This window comes from Diachasma alloeum, unplaced genomic scaffold (genome assembly GCF_001412515.2).
Source record: "Diachasma alloeum isolate Michigan unplaced genomic scaffold, Dall2.0 Dall_scaffold_00355, whole genome shotgun sequence".
NCBI lineage: Eukaryota > Metazoa > Arthropoda > Insecta > Hymenoptera > Braconidae > Diachasma > Diachasma alloeum.
Genome location: NW_021680494.1, coordinates 471,124 through 485,392, shown reverse-complemented (window position 1 = coordinate 485,392; position 14,269 = coordinate 471,124). Strand labels below are relative to the sequence as shown.

At 36.6% G+C, this 14,269-nt stretch overlaps 1 long non-coding RNA gene across 1 annotated transcript; it reads right to left on the bottom strand.

Moving 5' to 3' along the window:
• Positions 1-10,258: 10,258 nt before the first annotated feature.
• Positions 10,259-13,510, bottom strand: LOC107041128. Its single transcript, XR_001461039.1, has 4 exons — positions 13,453-13,510; positions 11,363-11,682; positions 10,840-10,978; positions 10,259-10,754 (listed from the first exon to the last, which is right to left on the bottom strand). It is a non-coding gene; the product is annotated as an uncharacterized LOC107041128 (long non-coding RNA).
• Positions 13,511-14,269: the final 759 nt, after the last annotated feature.

Here is a 14,269-nt window from a genome sequence, read left to right as displayed (position 1 = left end):
TAATAAGGCGAAACTGAACAAAAACCTTTGAATGTACGAGTAAAAACCCTGATTGTTGGTATCATTCCTAAAAAAAGCTATATCGTCCTTAAAACTTTAAGAATTTGGCGTCCTTTGTTATTTCCTTTTTTTTTTTAATTTGTCAGACTCAATCAATAACGAATGAGGTCATGAAATTTTTTCAGCAGCAGCACATTGAAATTTATCAATATTTTTTAAACAACAGCACTTTGAAATTTTGCAACAGTTTTTCAACAACAGCACTTTAAAATTTTTCAACATTTTTTTAACAACAGTAATTTGAAATTTTTTCAACAACACACATCGAAAACGTTACTTGACGCTTTTTTAAAAAAATTGTGCAAAACACAATGCATTGAAACGTGGACTTGCCCATTTTTTTCAAAATTTTTTTTTTGATTTTTATGGGATTTCAATCATTTTTCCAAACCAAGAGAAAGAAACTTCTAGCATCTATGCTACCAGATCGACTTACGTAACACATGACTCATGTCACAAAAAAACACTCCAGATAATATGACACATTATTTGGATTTACTTTGCTCTAGGAACATAAGATAAATGTCCTTAGAGTTTCTTGGCCATCGCATTTTGGCAACGGTCAAAAACATCAACATGTATCCACTCACTCTTTTTACCTTTCAAAACACCACTATAATGGTCTTTGCCTTGGACTTCACCATGTAATACAGCACTATTGACGCAATACGACTTCCCACAAACATTAACTGTAGTTGTTGGAACGGCTTTCAGCTTCCATTTGCTGGTCTTCTGTCTGATATTCTTACTATTGAATGTAAAAATGTTCAATTTGATAATCAATACTCCATTTGTATTAGTAATCTCCGTTTTTCGCGAAATTTTCGTAATTTTCCCACAATTATCACAATATTCATGGATGTCATGCCATTTTGCCAACGATTTTTCCATTAAATCATTCAAAGATACAGGTTCTTTCACGCCATCCAACCATAAAATTATCACGGCATGAGTCTCTTTCTAAGTTTGCGTATAACCACATACTTTACATCGATTGAGATGTGTCACTTCGTGTTGCATATGTTTCTGAAATTCGATTATTTTTTCACATAAATTCTCTAGGAATATCACTGGCTCCTTCTCCGAATTCTGACGAAATTGCCTACCAGCAAATCCTATGATGTTAATGGCACTCAATGCTTTCGATCCTTCTTTATATTCTCGATGAAGTTCATTCATCACTGTACGTTCATCATCAGGTGTGAGTAACAATGCTTCGCATAATATTGAGGAGTGAAATATGCATTGAATGATTGCATTTGCGTAACTAGACCCGCCACTAGAATTGCATAGGCCGTGAACAGATGGAATGCTAGTGCACGTTGTTTTCTTGACTTGTGTTTCTTCTACTGATCCACTTTCGAAAGCCCATTGGGTATTCCATACCTTGTGCCATTATTTATCGGGCAGCAAAATTTGTCCCAATTCAGGTCGATATTTCGCTCTAAGTCTATTGTATTCATCAATCGCTGAGATGGATGCCTTCACAGAAGATGGATCAAAGTTGATCAGATGAACACCTTTTAGAATAGTTACTCTTGAAAGCGCAACGTAAGTTTGACCACAAGAAAATATTGTTTGTCCTATATCCATGACAGCATTGCGCAAACTCAAACCCTGGCTTTTATGTATTGTAATTCCATAGCTCAGACAGATTGAAAAATGTCGTCTCGAAATAAATGCACCAATCATGATTTCAAATTTCACCTCCAAACGTTCAATTGCATATTCTTGCCCAGATTCCAATTTTATGGTGATAGAGTTGATGTATTCTCTTGCCTTATCAATGGATTTGGTGATGGATGGTACAACACCAATTGTTCCATTCACTAAACCGATGGTCACATTGATGTTTCGTCTTAACATGATTGTGGCTCCAAGTTTGATAGTTATGATTTTCGCTAATCCAGCAGATGAACGGTCATCCTCTTCGGCCTTGTCCATAATTTTCATTGATTTCTTCCTCAGACAGAAGTTGCGACAGTCTACTGAGCCTTCAGCGATAAGTACTATCTCTTCTGTATGAATTTTTTCCAACATTATGGTATACAAACATTCACATTGTTTACGTGTTGCTAATAAACACACCGCATCTGGTGGCAAATTTCTTATGTACAGAGCTAGAAGATGGATGCGATTCGAAGTTTTCGATGAGCTGATGTCAAGTTTCTGCGTGTCCAATAATGCGACGTCTTCAGCTGTCATACTACCAACCCTTAAACGAGATAAAAGATTTCCGTAGACTTTATCCTTCTGCTGACGCATATTGATTGTCAATTCATCATAGCTGAATAAATCGACCCAAAGATTGACACTACACATAGATCCTAACCGTTTTTCGACTTCATTTGATGGGATTTTCATATATGGTGGATCTTGACGAACAGGGGGTAGTTGTAACAAATCTCCGAACACGAGAATATGTTTTTTACCGAACCATCCATCAGTCTGTTCGAATGTATCAAATATTTCCATGAGTCGTTGGTTGATGTACATCAAGGTAGTATTAGACACCATTGCTATTTCATCAATGATGATGAGCTTTACGTCTCGCATTTGTTCACGCATTAGTTTCAATAAATCATCGGATAATTGCTTATATTTTGGGGTATCATCATGTTCTATTGGAAGTAGGAAGTATCCGTGAATAGTCAATCCATTGACATTATAAGCTGCAATACCTGTGGGAGCTGTAACTGCAGTCTGTCCATTCAACTCTTTAGCGATCCATGTTCGAATGACCTCAATTAAGAAACTCTTACCTGTGCCACCTTCACCGCTGATATAAAGGCGTAATATTTCCTCCTTGGAAGTCCAAATATGTTTCACTTTTTCGAATATTCTCTTTTGATCAACATTCATTTGGGATATCACGGCATCCAAATCTACACTCTTTGTTAGTTTTTCATTAATATCATGGAATTCTTTCATAGCCATTTTGCCTTCCTTTGGATCATTCCCAACTTGTATGCCAGGTGATTGCGTTATCTCTTCATTAGATTTTTCCAGTTCATCACGAATTTTCTCGGAAATGTAATCTATTCCTCTTTGGAAATCTTCCATTTGTTTAGAATATTCACAAGCCTCTCTCAGGGACTCTTTTTCATTTTCAAATGCATCAGTATAACTCGAAAAGCGTCTTTTCAACTCGTCTGTATCTCTCCATGGTTTGAACAGGAGTAATAACGTGAAGAAATATTTCTCAGGTTCAGTATTGATATCGTTTCTCCAGTGATTGATCAAATAACCTCGTTCACGTCTTTTCAAGAATAACGAAGAACCCAGACTGTAGTATTCCAAACCTTTAGCTTTCGGTTCTGATCTGACTAGATCATACCACTTGGAAAATTCGTAAAGACTTATAGACTCGAGTTCTTTTGATCGATTGGGATAATGATCATCAATCAATGATGGACAAAATATATCTGTAGATTCTTTGTCTAGCTTAGCGATTTCGTCGTGATTCTTTACTTTTCGATTCCGTAGCATCCTTACATCCAACCACTTAATAGTTGTGTTAGACTCTGTTCCGTATAAAGAAATTGATAACAGCGTATCGGAGGCTTCAAGAGCTCCGATTTCTCGATTGTGGAGAGCACGCATTCCAATATTCCATAATTTTTGCCTTACAGTTTTCGTTGACGTTGCTTCCTTTATAACTCTTGAAGACTTCGAGACTTCATATTTCGTTGAATATTTCGTGCAGTGTTGTGTCAAGAGTGATGATGATTCTCCAATGAACTGGATATCCATATTTCCTTCCCATGCTATGAGAATAGCAGGGTTGTAATCATTAGTGTTAATTTCTTTTTCGGTTCGTGGAAGATCATAAAATCTCGATTTGGTTTTGAGCTTCTTTCTTCCAGCAATTGAAATGGCAGGATCCCAGAGGATGAATGTGTCGGTTACAGGGCGAGGAAAACCAAATCGACATTTCTTTGTTATTTTCCCAGACTTCTTCTTTCGCGTGCGTAAGCAGTAACTGTTATGTTTATGATATTGATGTGTGATAACTCGGCGATGTAAAGTCGGTGAGATTTTTGGATCAGGCGCTTTACAAGTCACATATTTCATTATAAATTCTGCCACTTCTTCATTTGAATTAATCCCAACAATTGGTGCGTCTTTGACCCACACTAATAAATGGAAATGCTGAATGCCTCGGCCTTGATATTCTCTTCGCCAAAAATAATGCTCAATTTCACCGATAGGATGACTATCTGATTGTAGAAAATCGAGTAAAGCGTGGAATTTCATATCAAGGAATCGAGACACTGAAACGGGATCCGCTGCAATGACTTCACCATCAGATAATTTGTCCAAATACGGTGTATTGATTCTGCGGATATATAAGACTAAATCTTTCCAATGCCATGCTGCAGGGGTAACTGTGAAAAACCATGTAGCAGCTCCATAGTGTCTAGCCATGAACTTCAAATTATTTCGGGGCTTTCGCCAGTATTGTTCAGAATTACGAAGCCGTTCGAAAATTGTGTTCATGTTCCCTTCCACATCTCCCGTTTGTATTCCCTCAAGCTGTATATTTTTGCCGTGGATTTGTCACGTACAATGTGTGATAGATACCACTGTTGATTTGCCTTATATTAGTGTTATTCAAAAGATAGAACAAATACTGTTGATTCAAACGGAAACGTGCTGTCCTTGAGCAAAGACGCATTTTTATATACTCCTGATCCGTAAGAGGGTCGTTACGTTCTTCCCATTGCCCATTTTGTCCGTATGGATATAAATCTGGGAAACAGTAAATCTAATTGTTGCATATTATAATTCAGTGGTACGTCTCGTACTTTTTTCATTTGATATAAATTACATGCATTATCATTCACTCTTTTGTCATGCATAGGATAAATTGTGTATTCTTCAAAACGTGACGTTCGATTCACAATTTGAGTCAACATGGGAGATACATGAGCACTCTTTTTATCAACAGATGGTGGTGATTGAATACAACTTTCTTCTTTTTTTTCATTATCATCGCTGAAAGATTGAGATGCTCTCTCATTGATCACATCAAGGCCTGCTCCGTCTATTGCTGATGAATTGTCTTTCAGTTCTCCTCTATTATTTGTTGGAGGGGAAAGACCTTCATTTGCAGCATTACCCTCTGCTTCGCCTTCGTTACCTTCAACGTCGGATTGAGTTTCACAATCATCTTCTGTATCACTTTCTCCTGACTCAATTGGATACTCAACATCATCAGCTATTAACAATTCCATCAAATTTTGAGCTGATTCAGGCAGTTTAATATTCGCATAGAGTGGATTATTACGTTGCAAACATTTGAGGGCTGTGAATACCTTCTCCAGATTGACTAGGTTTTGCCAAATGACCTTAGCTTTGTTAGGGATTCCTCGAATCAAAATGTACAGTTGGTGATCTTTATTAATAGAATCAGTTGTTGAAGCTATTTTCTCCAGAGTTTCTGAAATTGGTAACGGTAAGTGAAATGTTTGTCCCACCAATTTCTGGACTCGGATGAAATGTGGTATGTTTCTTTTTTGAATGGTTCCCGCTCTTTGCACAATTTGAAATACCTTCACTCTCTGGATGAGTATTTTCTCGTAATCATTCAAATTTTTCATTTCATCTGGAACATCACCAACATTAGTATGATTCAATATACAAGTTGGTGGTAATTTAGTTTTACGCAATTTCCCTAAACAATAATCACATATATAGTCGCTCGAGAAAGATGTATGCTCCTTCACAAAATTCTGTAAGTCTTCCCAATACTTCGATGGGATTGGACTATGTAATCTATTAATCCTTCTAACGGAACTTTTTGGATGCAATTTTTGGCACGATATACAAGCGTATTCAGCCATACCTCGTTCGTTCATGGCTAGGAAAGCACTTTTATACTTTGACTGTATTTCATCTTCATTTAAATCATCGATTCCTGTCGAACGTGTGTCAAAGGATTGGCCTGATCTTTTTATCTCATTCGAGATCTGTCTCAATTTAGCTAGGTTCATTGAATCCAAAGCGTCATCCAAATCTTCTACCTTTTTGAATGTTTCATCGAGTTTATACAAGAGTCTTTTAACATTTCTCACGCTTGGAAAGTGAGATGATAGCATCTCCGAAGAAGACAATAATGAGTCACATGGATTTTGTTCAAGGTAACAATGGACCGGATGTCCTAACTTGTCTTCTGAATGTTTTGGAAAACAACGTTTCAAAAATTCTGGGAAAGTATGGATTTTTTGCACTGCCAAAGTTTCGAGAAACTTTTGGTAATCTCCTAGTAAGCTTTCATCCGGCTTTACTTTACAATACTCATTGCATATCCATTGTATATATTTTCTTCTATTTCTCACCAGGGGTAATATATTCATTGCGTGTCCTTTCGAATTCATTTCAATTTTGAATTCCTTAGGGATCTCAAATACGTATATCATTTCGGAAAAGAAGGATTCTGTCGATCCTGTATGCCTCGATTTTCCACAAAGATCAACTAGTTTATTTCCATTTTTATTACCATTCCTCTCAGTAAGATGATAGTCTGCATTTTTTCGAAGTGTATCCGCCCAACGATTCAAATCTTTCAAGTAATTTTTTCGTTGTTCCACACACCATTTTACTATCTTTTGAGCTTCTAGTTTACTTTCAGCGTGAACAGTTCCGTCAATTTTGCTGATTACCTTTGTCAATTCTTCTAGGTATTGCTCAGGACAGACTTTAGTTGGAATTGTTTCCGGCTTCGCTTTACGATCCGTACAAGTACCTTTCTTCACGATGAATGAAGTTGGAGATTTTTTGTTGGTTTTTTCAGACACTTTCCTGTGCTTTTCTTTGAATGCAACTTTTCTTGGCTTTAAATCGGTGAGATTTCTGCGTTCTTCTTTGCTCGAATCTTCTCTTAGAGAATTATCATTCTTCTCAACTGTAGCAGGTTCGGCAATCTCTTTAGCTCTATTCCTATTCAAATCATGCAGCAATGACTGAGAACCTATCTCTTCACATGGCATGACGAACTGACTCTGTGTAGAGTATTCGTTTAAATCATTTATTCTCTTTTCATCTATATGTGAAGATGAAGATAGCTTCTCCGCCTTTACGCTCTCAACACAATCGGTAATTTTTGAAGCCTTTTTGTCCCTACAGCAACGTACTTGATATGCCTTTCGTTCTTTTTGTTGAATTTGATGTAGCGATAAGAGTGTCGGTGGATTGGAATTGGAGGTATGAGGAAATTGGGTGATCTTCATTGCCTGAAACATATTGATCAGGTATTCACGCATCAGTGAGTAATCATATCTGATATACTCCGGTTTTTCCCTAAACAATAACGATACTGCAAACGCTACGGCAAACACACCACAGTCAACATGATTCAATTGGTTTTGTACTGATATGAATCGTACAGAATTATCCGAGATACTAAAGAAGGGATAAAGAGCGCGCAGAAATTTTTTGTGATCGTCATGTAATGAGCGCCTATTTAATGAGTCATAAATGAAAATATTCCTACCATCATAGAAAGAACACACCCAATGTCCATACTCTCCTTTCTGTTCATTATCATTACTATATAGAATCTGAATATTTTTCTTCGCAAGAGGTATGGATACAATTCGCTCGGGCCTCTGCAAGAATAATGTATCTTGATGACAATAATCGGAATCATTTAATAATAACTTTCCAAAAAATTCCATGTGTTGACTTTTGAGTTGTTCCCATCTACGAATTATCTCTATCCACTCGAGACCAAATGCCGAAACCTGCACCCCGCAGCCCTTTGTGGTCCGGCGACGTTTTTTGATTGGGGGTTCTTTGTCTTTGGACTGTTCAAATGATGTTTCATTGAAAACGCGTTTAGATTGAGATTCTCCAATGAAACGCCCATCGCCCGCATTATTGTCATCATCAACCTCCATCGCGTGTGATTAATTCTTATCTCCTTGCAATCGACCGTCAGCGGTCTGACTTTGGTCGATATACTGCGGAAGATTCTGATGATTCTTTACGATGGTTTGCTGGTCATTGGCTTGCAGATTCTCTTTATCTTCTTCTAGAAGTGATTCGAATTCCATTTCTTGATGAGTGGAGATTGGTGGGTTTTTTGGTGTGGCCTGAACTTGCACCGAAGAATTTCTGAGAAGTGGGAACTCAGAGATTTTCCCACTATCGAAGATGTGCAATAAATGCTCTCGCATTTTCAATGCATCATATGTTATTGTTCCACGGTCTTCCCGAAACGCAATCGACACGGCAAAAGCTATTGCAAAAAGCCCACAGTCATACATATTTTGCTGTTGTTGAACTTTACAGAACTTCACGCCCAGTATATCAATTGGATAGAATGGGTATAGGGCTTTCAAATATTCAATATGTTTAGGATCGAGTTTGCGTCTATTATCAGAATCATCAATATAGATAGAATTCCCGTCATAACATGTACAAATCCAGTGTCCATTACGCATTTCTCCAACGTCTTTATCTGAAAAATTTCCACTCATACTATGCAACAAATGTACATGATTCTTACAGGGATTGATCGGTTCCATAAAACCCGGCAGCTGCAATTTCCAAGATTCTCGGAATTCGAATTGAAATTGTTGATGTAGTAATTGCGCAAAGTAGTCAATCTCATCATCAGATAACCAACCTTCTCGCCCCCTTGTTAATATTCAATTGCGATTGAACAAAGGCATGATTAAATAAACTAAAACAATTAAGTCTCAAAATTTATCCAATTTATTCAATTTATTTAGTCACTCTTGGTGAATGAAATTCTACACACTTAACAATAATACTGCCAAACATTAACGTCTAATGAATTGATAAACACAGCTTGTGAATGAGTTGAAGATGTTATAGCAACAGCTTCAATGAGCTGAGGGAGACAGCTTACGAAAGCTGAATAAGAAATGATAACAGCTTAGAGAAGCTGAAAACACAGCTTGTGAAGGGCTGAAAATCAGGGGAACAACAGCTAAGAGGAGCTGAATATGTCAACAACACAGCTGCAAAATAGCTGAACAAACTGTACAGCTGATTGAAAGCTGACAAGAGCTAGAAGAGCTAAGAAAGAGCTGAGAGTTGAGAAAAAAAGGCAGGAGTTGCTCTTTGGGAAGAAACTGCCAGAAATAAAATAACAAATAAATAATAAAATAAAATAAAATAATAAATTAAATGAAAACAGGAAAGTAAGAAAGATGAGAAAAAAAAGAAAACTGAAGGAAGAATTAAGAGGAAAAATATGAAATAGTACGAGATTTGATGAGAGAAAACTGAAAGAATGGAACGGTCAAAGGCAGAATTCGAGGAGAAAGATACTACTGATGAAGAAAAGAAAGATAGTAAATAAAAAATATAGGTTAGAAACCTTAAACACCTCGGCTGGGGATAGAAAACGTAACCAGATCACCTGCAATGAAAACACAATACATAAATACGAGAAAAACCGATCAATATTTCTTGAGTCGACATAATTAACTGAAATAATCATTTTTTTCTCATTTATTTACAAAAGTCTTACTCTAACATAACCAACTGAAGTATCACACAACACTGCACGACACGTGAATCGTCAATCAAGAGTCCAGTCGATTCTGAAATCAATTTACAGCGCCATCTGACGCTGCAAATCTTCTCAATTTTTGTGTAAAACTCCCGAATTTTCTCGAAAATCCGTGAATTTTCCCAATTTTTCGATAAAACCCCCGAATTTTCTCGAACTTTCTCGAAAATTCGTGAATTTTCTCAATTTTTTGTTAAAACCCCCGAATTTTTCAACTTGTCTATAAAACCACCGAATTTCTCGAACTTTCCGAACAAGCCATGAATTTTCTAAGTTTTCTTAGAAAATCCCCGAATATTCTCGAACTTTCAAGAAAATCCTCGATTTTTTTCAAAAACTCGAGAATTTTCTAGTTTTTTCCAGAAGGTTCTACAATTTTCTAGAAGTTCCTACGTTGCATACTGAAAAATCCAACGCAGCGCAATAAATTATAGCCTATGTTATAAAGGGGACCCTAAACTAATTAACAGTGAAAATTTCATTGAAATCCATTCAGTCGTTTTTATTATGTAAGAAGAAGATAAGAAGAAAAAGAAGATTATAAAAGATGAAAAAGGAGATAAGAAGATAATAAGAAGAAGAAGAAGACAATGGGAACAAGGGACGCAGAGGAATTATTTGACGAGAGATTTTACGAGGTCCATTGTTTTATTTCCGAAAATCTGCACGAACTTCTTTTAGTCTTCATTTTTCATTGAACACATTATGTTCTTAATTACTTAAATAGTAATTCATATTTTATGTTTAACATACTTCACATTTTAAATCACATGTTCCTATTTTTTAAAGTTTTTCTTAAAATAATATTTTAACAAAGTTACGTTTTAGACTCTACATAGACTATTTCATATTTTATGTTTAACAGACTTCACATGTTAAATCACATGTTCCTATTTTTTAAAGTTTTTTTTAGAATAAACTTTCAACCAAGTTAGGTTTTAGACTCTACATAGATTAATTCACATTTTTTCTTGTTCAATCATAAGAAATATTTTGTATGATAATATTTTATATTATTTTATATCACATTTTTATTTTTACTTCAAAGCTAAGATAAAACTAGTCACGTACGAGTCACAGTCCACATAAACTAGTCAGTTTAATTTGTACTTTTTATCTTATATTTTGAGTATTGAAGAACAGGAATCTGTAACAGAAAAAGGAATTATTATTAGTCATTATTATGATCCCAACTAACTCATTGGTATTGAGAAAAATAAACGTAAACTCACCATGAGGACCGAAGAAGTGAGTGAGATAGGGACCGTAGAAGGAGAGAGAAGAGTTAATTAATCTCTATAAACGAAGTTGAAGGAAGCCCCTCCTCCTCCACGAGGAGACCTGGTTTGATAATAACGTCCCCTCCAGTAGCTAGAGGGAAGAAGATTAGAATTAGATACGATAAGAATTCCGCCATCTCCCTTAGATTCAGTCATTTTTTTATGATATCTCTAAATCACAGCGGGATAGCGGAATTCTTATAAGGACCTTTTCTGTAGAACAGGACTAGATCTACAAAAATTGTCCTTAGAAAAATGTTGCCATCTCCCTTAGATTTAGAGATATCATCAATCAAAAAATAACCTCAAAGTGAAGATGATTTTGTGATGATATCTCTGAATCTAGAAGAGATAGCGAAATTTTTATAAGAACCTTATTCGTAGAACAGAAATAGAACTACAAAAATAGTCCTTATAAAAATCGAGCTATCTCCCTTAGATTCCATGATATTTGAGTAGAAAATAGGGCCCATACCGAGCGTTTCTCTCCCCCAAGAATCTCCCGGCTCTGCGCCTGCCCCTAGAAGCACCTCTGCCCCTCCCTCTTGGAGCAGGCTCCTGAGGATCCTCAGCCAGTTGAGCAGCATTGCGTCGATCGAGATGCACCTGCCTCTGCAGATCAGCAATCTGTCGACCAAGCTGCTCCAGGTGGTGAAGCAGAACATTAGGGTCTGGATGATGATGTGGGACAGGGTTCTCTTGGTCCCTTGGCTCTGGTGGTGGCGAAGGCTGGCGTCGCGGTGGCAAAGTTGGAAGTGGGGGTGGAGATGGTGGTGGACGCTGGCCCAGGAATCTCTGAAAAAGAAAAAATGAATAAAATTTTGTTTCAACACTTTATCTCTGAATCTAAAGGAGATAGCGAAATTATTAGCAAAATCTTTTTTGTAGATCTCATTCTGTTCTACAAAAAAGGTCTGTTTGAAATTCAGCTATTCAAACTAGTCAAACGGTCACCGGGCTCAACGAAATTCTCGAGAAACTTCGGAACCCGTCGGGATCACGGTCAGCTACGAAGAAAATCGCCGAAAAAGAAGTAGTATCGCTCTAGCCACCGAGAGAGTCACTCTAATGACAGTACTGTATCGCCGTAACCGCTCAATCGAGTACATCACCGGAGTACATCAACGCGGTACATTTGAGTCTAGCGCTTTGTATAGCGTCTCTATTTAATTCAATTCAATTATCAATTAATTCCGAGTTAACTATCGATTATTTTGAGTCAATCATCAAGTTCAATATCGAGAGAATCTCAAGTGCAGTGCATTTTTCAAACCATCATTTTTATTGACTTTGTCGAGCAACTCAATAGTGTAACATTATTAATTTATCAAGATGCGTGGGTTATTCCACAACAAAGTACATCAACAGTGTGGTTTTATAATTCCGCGTGTTTTAATTTTCCACCTCCTTTCACAATCCCACTTTTCCCCAACCGGCATCTCAATTTAGCTTCAATCTCAAACAAGGTCTTTACAAAAATTTCGCAATCTCATTCAGATTCCAAGATATTCGTCAAACAAAATCATTCATCATAAAAGATATTTTCATTACAATATTCAAATATTAAAATTCAATAACGACGTCATGAACGAGCGTAAGTTTAATTCCAGGCTGTGTTTTTGATGGATATCTGCAAATCTAATGAAGATTATTCATTAAAAACTCAGCCTGGGGTTGAACTTACGCTCATTAATCACTTCTCTACTGAATTTCAATATCTAAATGGTGTAATGAAAATATCTTTAATGATTTTGTTAGCAGAAGTCTTGGAAGCTTGGAGGTTATGTTTACTATCTAGGTGGAAAAACAGGATGAGTTGATGGTGATTAGAGATCAGTCTTTGGAGAATATCTCAGAATATGGACGAGATGGCATATTTTTTGATAAAGCATTTTTTGTAGAATGAAATGAGATCTACAAAAAATATTTTGAGAAAAATTTCACTATCTCGTGTCGATTCAGAGATTATTCATCAAAAACTAATTTCCAATCGAATCAACTCATCCTGATACACGATTTCACACTGAACTTCACTCTTAAATTATTAATCCCCACAGTTATTTATTTCATTTTATCAATTTAAGACCGATATTTTATTTTTTTACGATTTTTCGGAAATAATTCACGCAATTTTCCCTTTCACATTCTAACAAACAAACCTCAAAAATCATGGTCGAATACAAAGTGAATTCCCCCCCTAAAAACATGTCCAATAAACGAAGCAGATGACCGAATCTGCTCCCAATATTAACGTGGATAATTTAATACATTAATTAATATTTAGAAACTTACCAGATCGTCGTCATCGTGGGCAAATGCCAGAGCNGCAGTTATTTATTTTATTTTATCAATTTAAGACCGATATTTTATTTTTTTACGATTTTTCGGAAATAATTCACGCAATTTTCCCTCTCACATTCTAACAAACAAACCTCAAAAATCATGGTCGAATACAAAGTGAATTCCCCCCCTAAAAACATGTCCAATAAACAAAGCAGATGACCGAATCTGCTCCCAATATTAACGTGGATAATTTAATACATTAATTAATATTTAGAAACTTACCAGATCGTCGTCATCGTGGGCAAATGCCAGAGCTGGGTTGTTGGCGTCGTTGTCGGCCATGTTGATGAATTGAAAGCACTGAACTATAGGTATACTGAATATAGGTGGTGCTGAACAAGGATAGGTTGGGACCGGTTTTGTTTCTCTCTCTGGCTAAACGTAGACAGCTTGCCTCTCACATGCGCAGTCTAGGTATTATACTACGTCTATGCCAACACTTCACTGCACGAGATTAATGTATAGTGTTGCGTAGGGTCCCTAGATCACCGCCATATTTACTAGCCAATGGCCAATCACGATATCGCATGATCGAGATATAGTATAATTCAGCGACGATTGCACCCGTGTATTACACTACACCGTTGGCAATCGCTGAACGCGAAAAATGAGAATTCGAGTCGCGCTGCCAACTCAGTGGCTCAAGTGTAACCCGTTAGTTATTCGAGATAATCGAAACGCGAGAAATGTGCATGATAGCTCGTTGCTATGTGCATATCTTCGTTAATATTCAACTAATTACACCGATGATTGCATCAGTGGAAAGCTGATATGCGATTTATATGATGTAACTAAGACCAGTTTTCGTCTAAATGATCGGGTAAATTTATTAATAAAAAAAATGGATTGGAGGTAGTGGCAGGGGAAGTTGTGTGGTGTATAGATACTTGGTAGCTCTCGGTTGGAGTCGTATAAAACGTGTACTTGGCCGATACGCTACCGTGTATCTCGATTGTACACATTTTTTCAAAAATTTTGAAAAAAAAACCTCTGTAGCTTAAAAAGGTAGGCCCCGGACTATTTTCAATTTTTTAAGCGT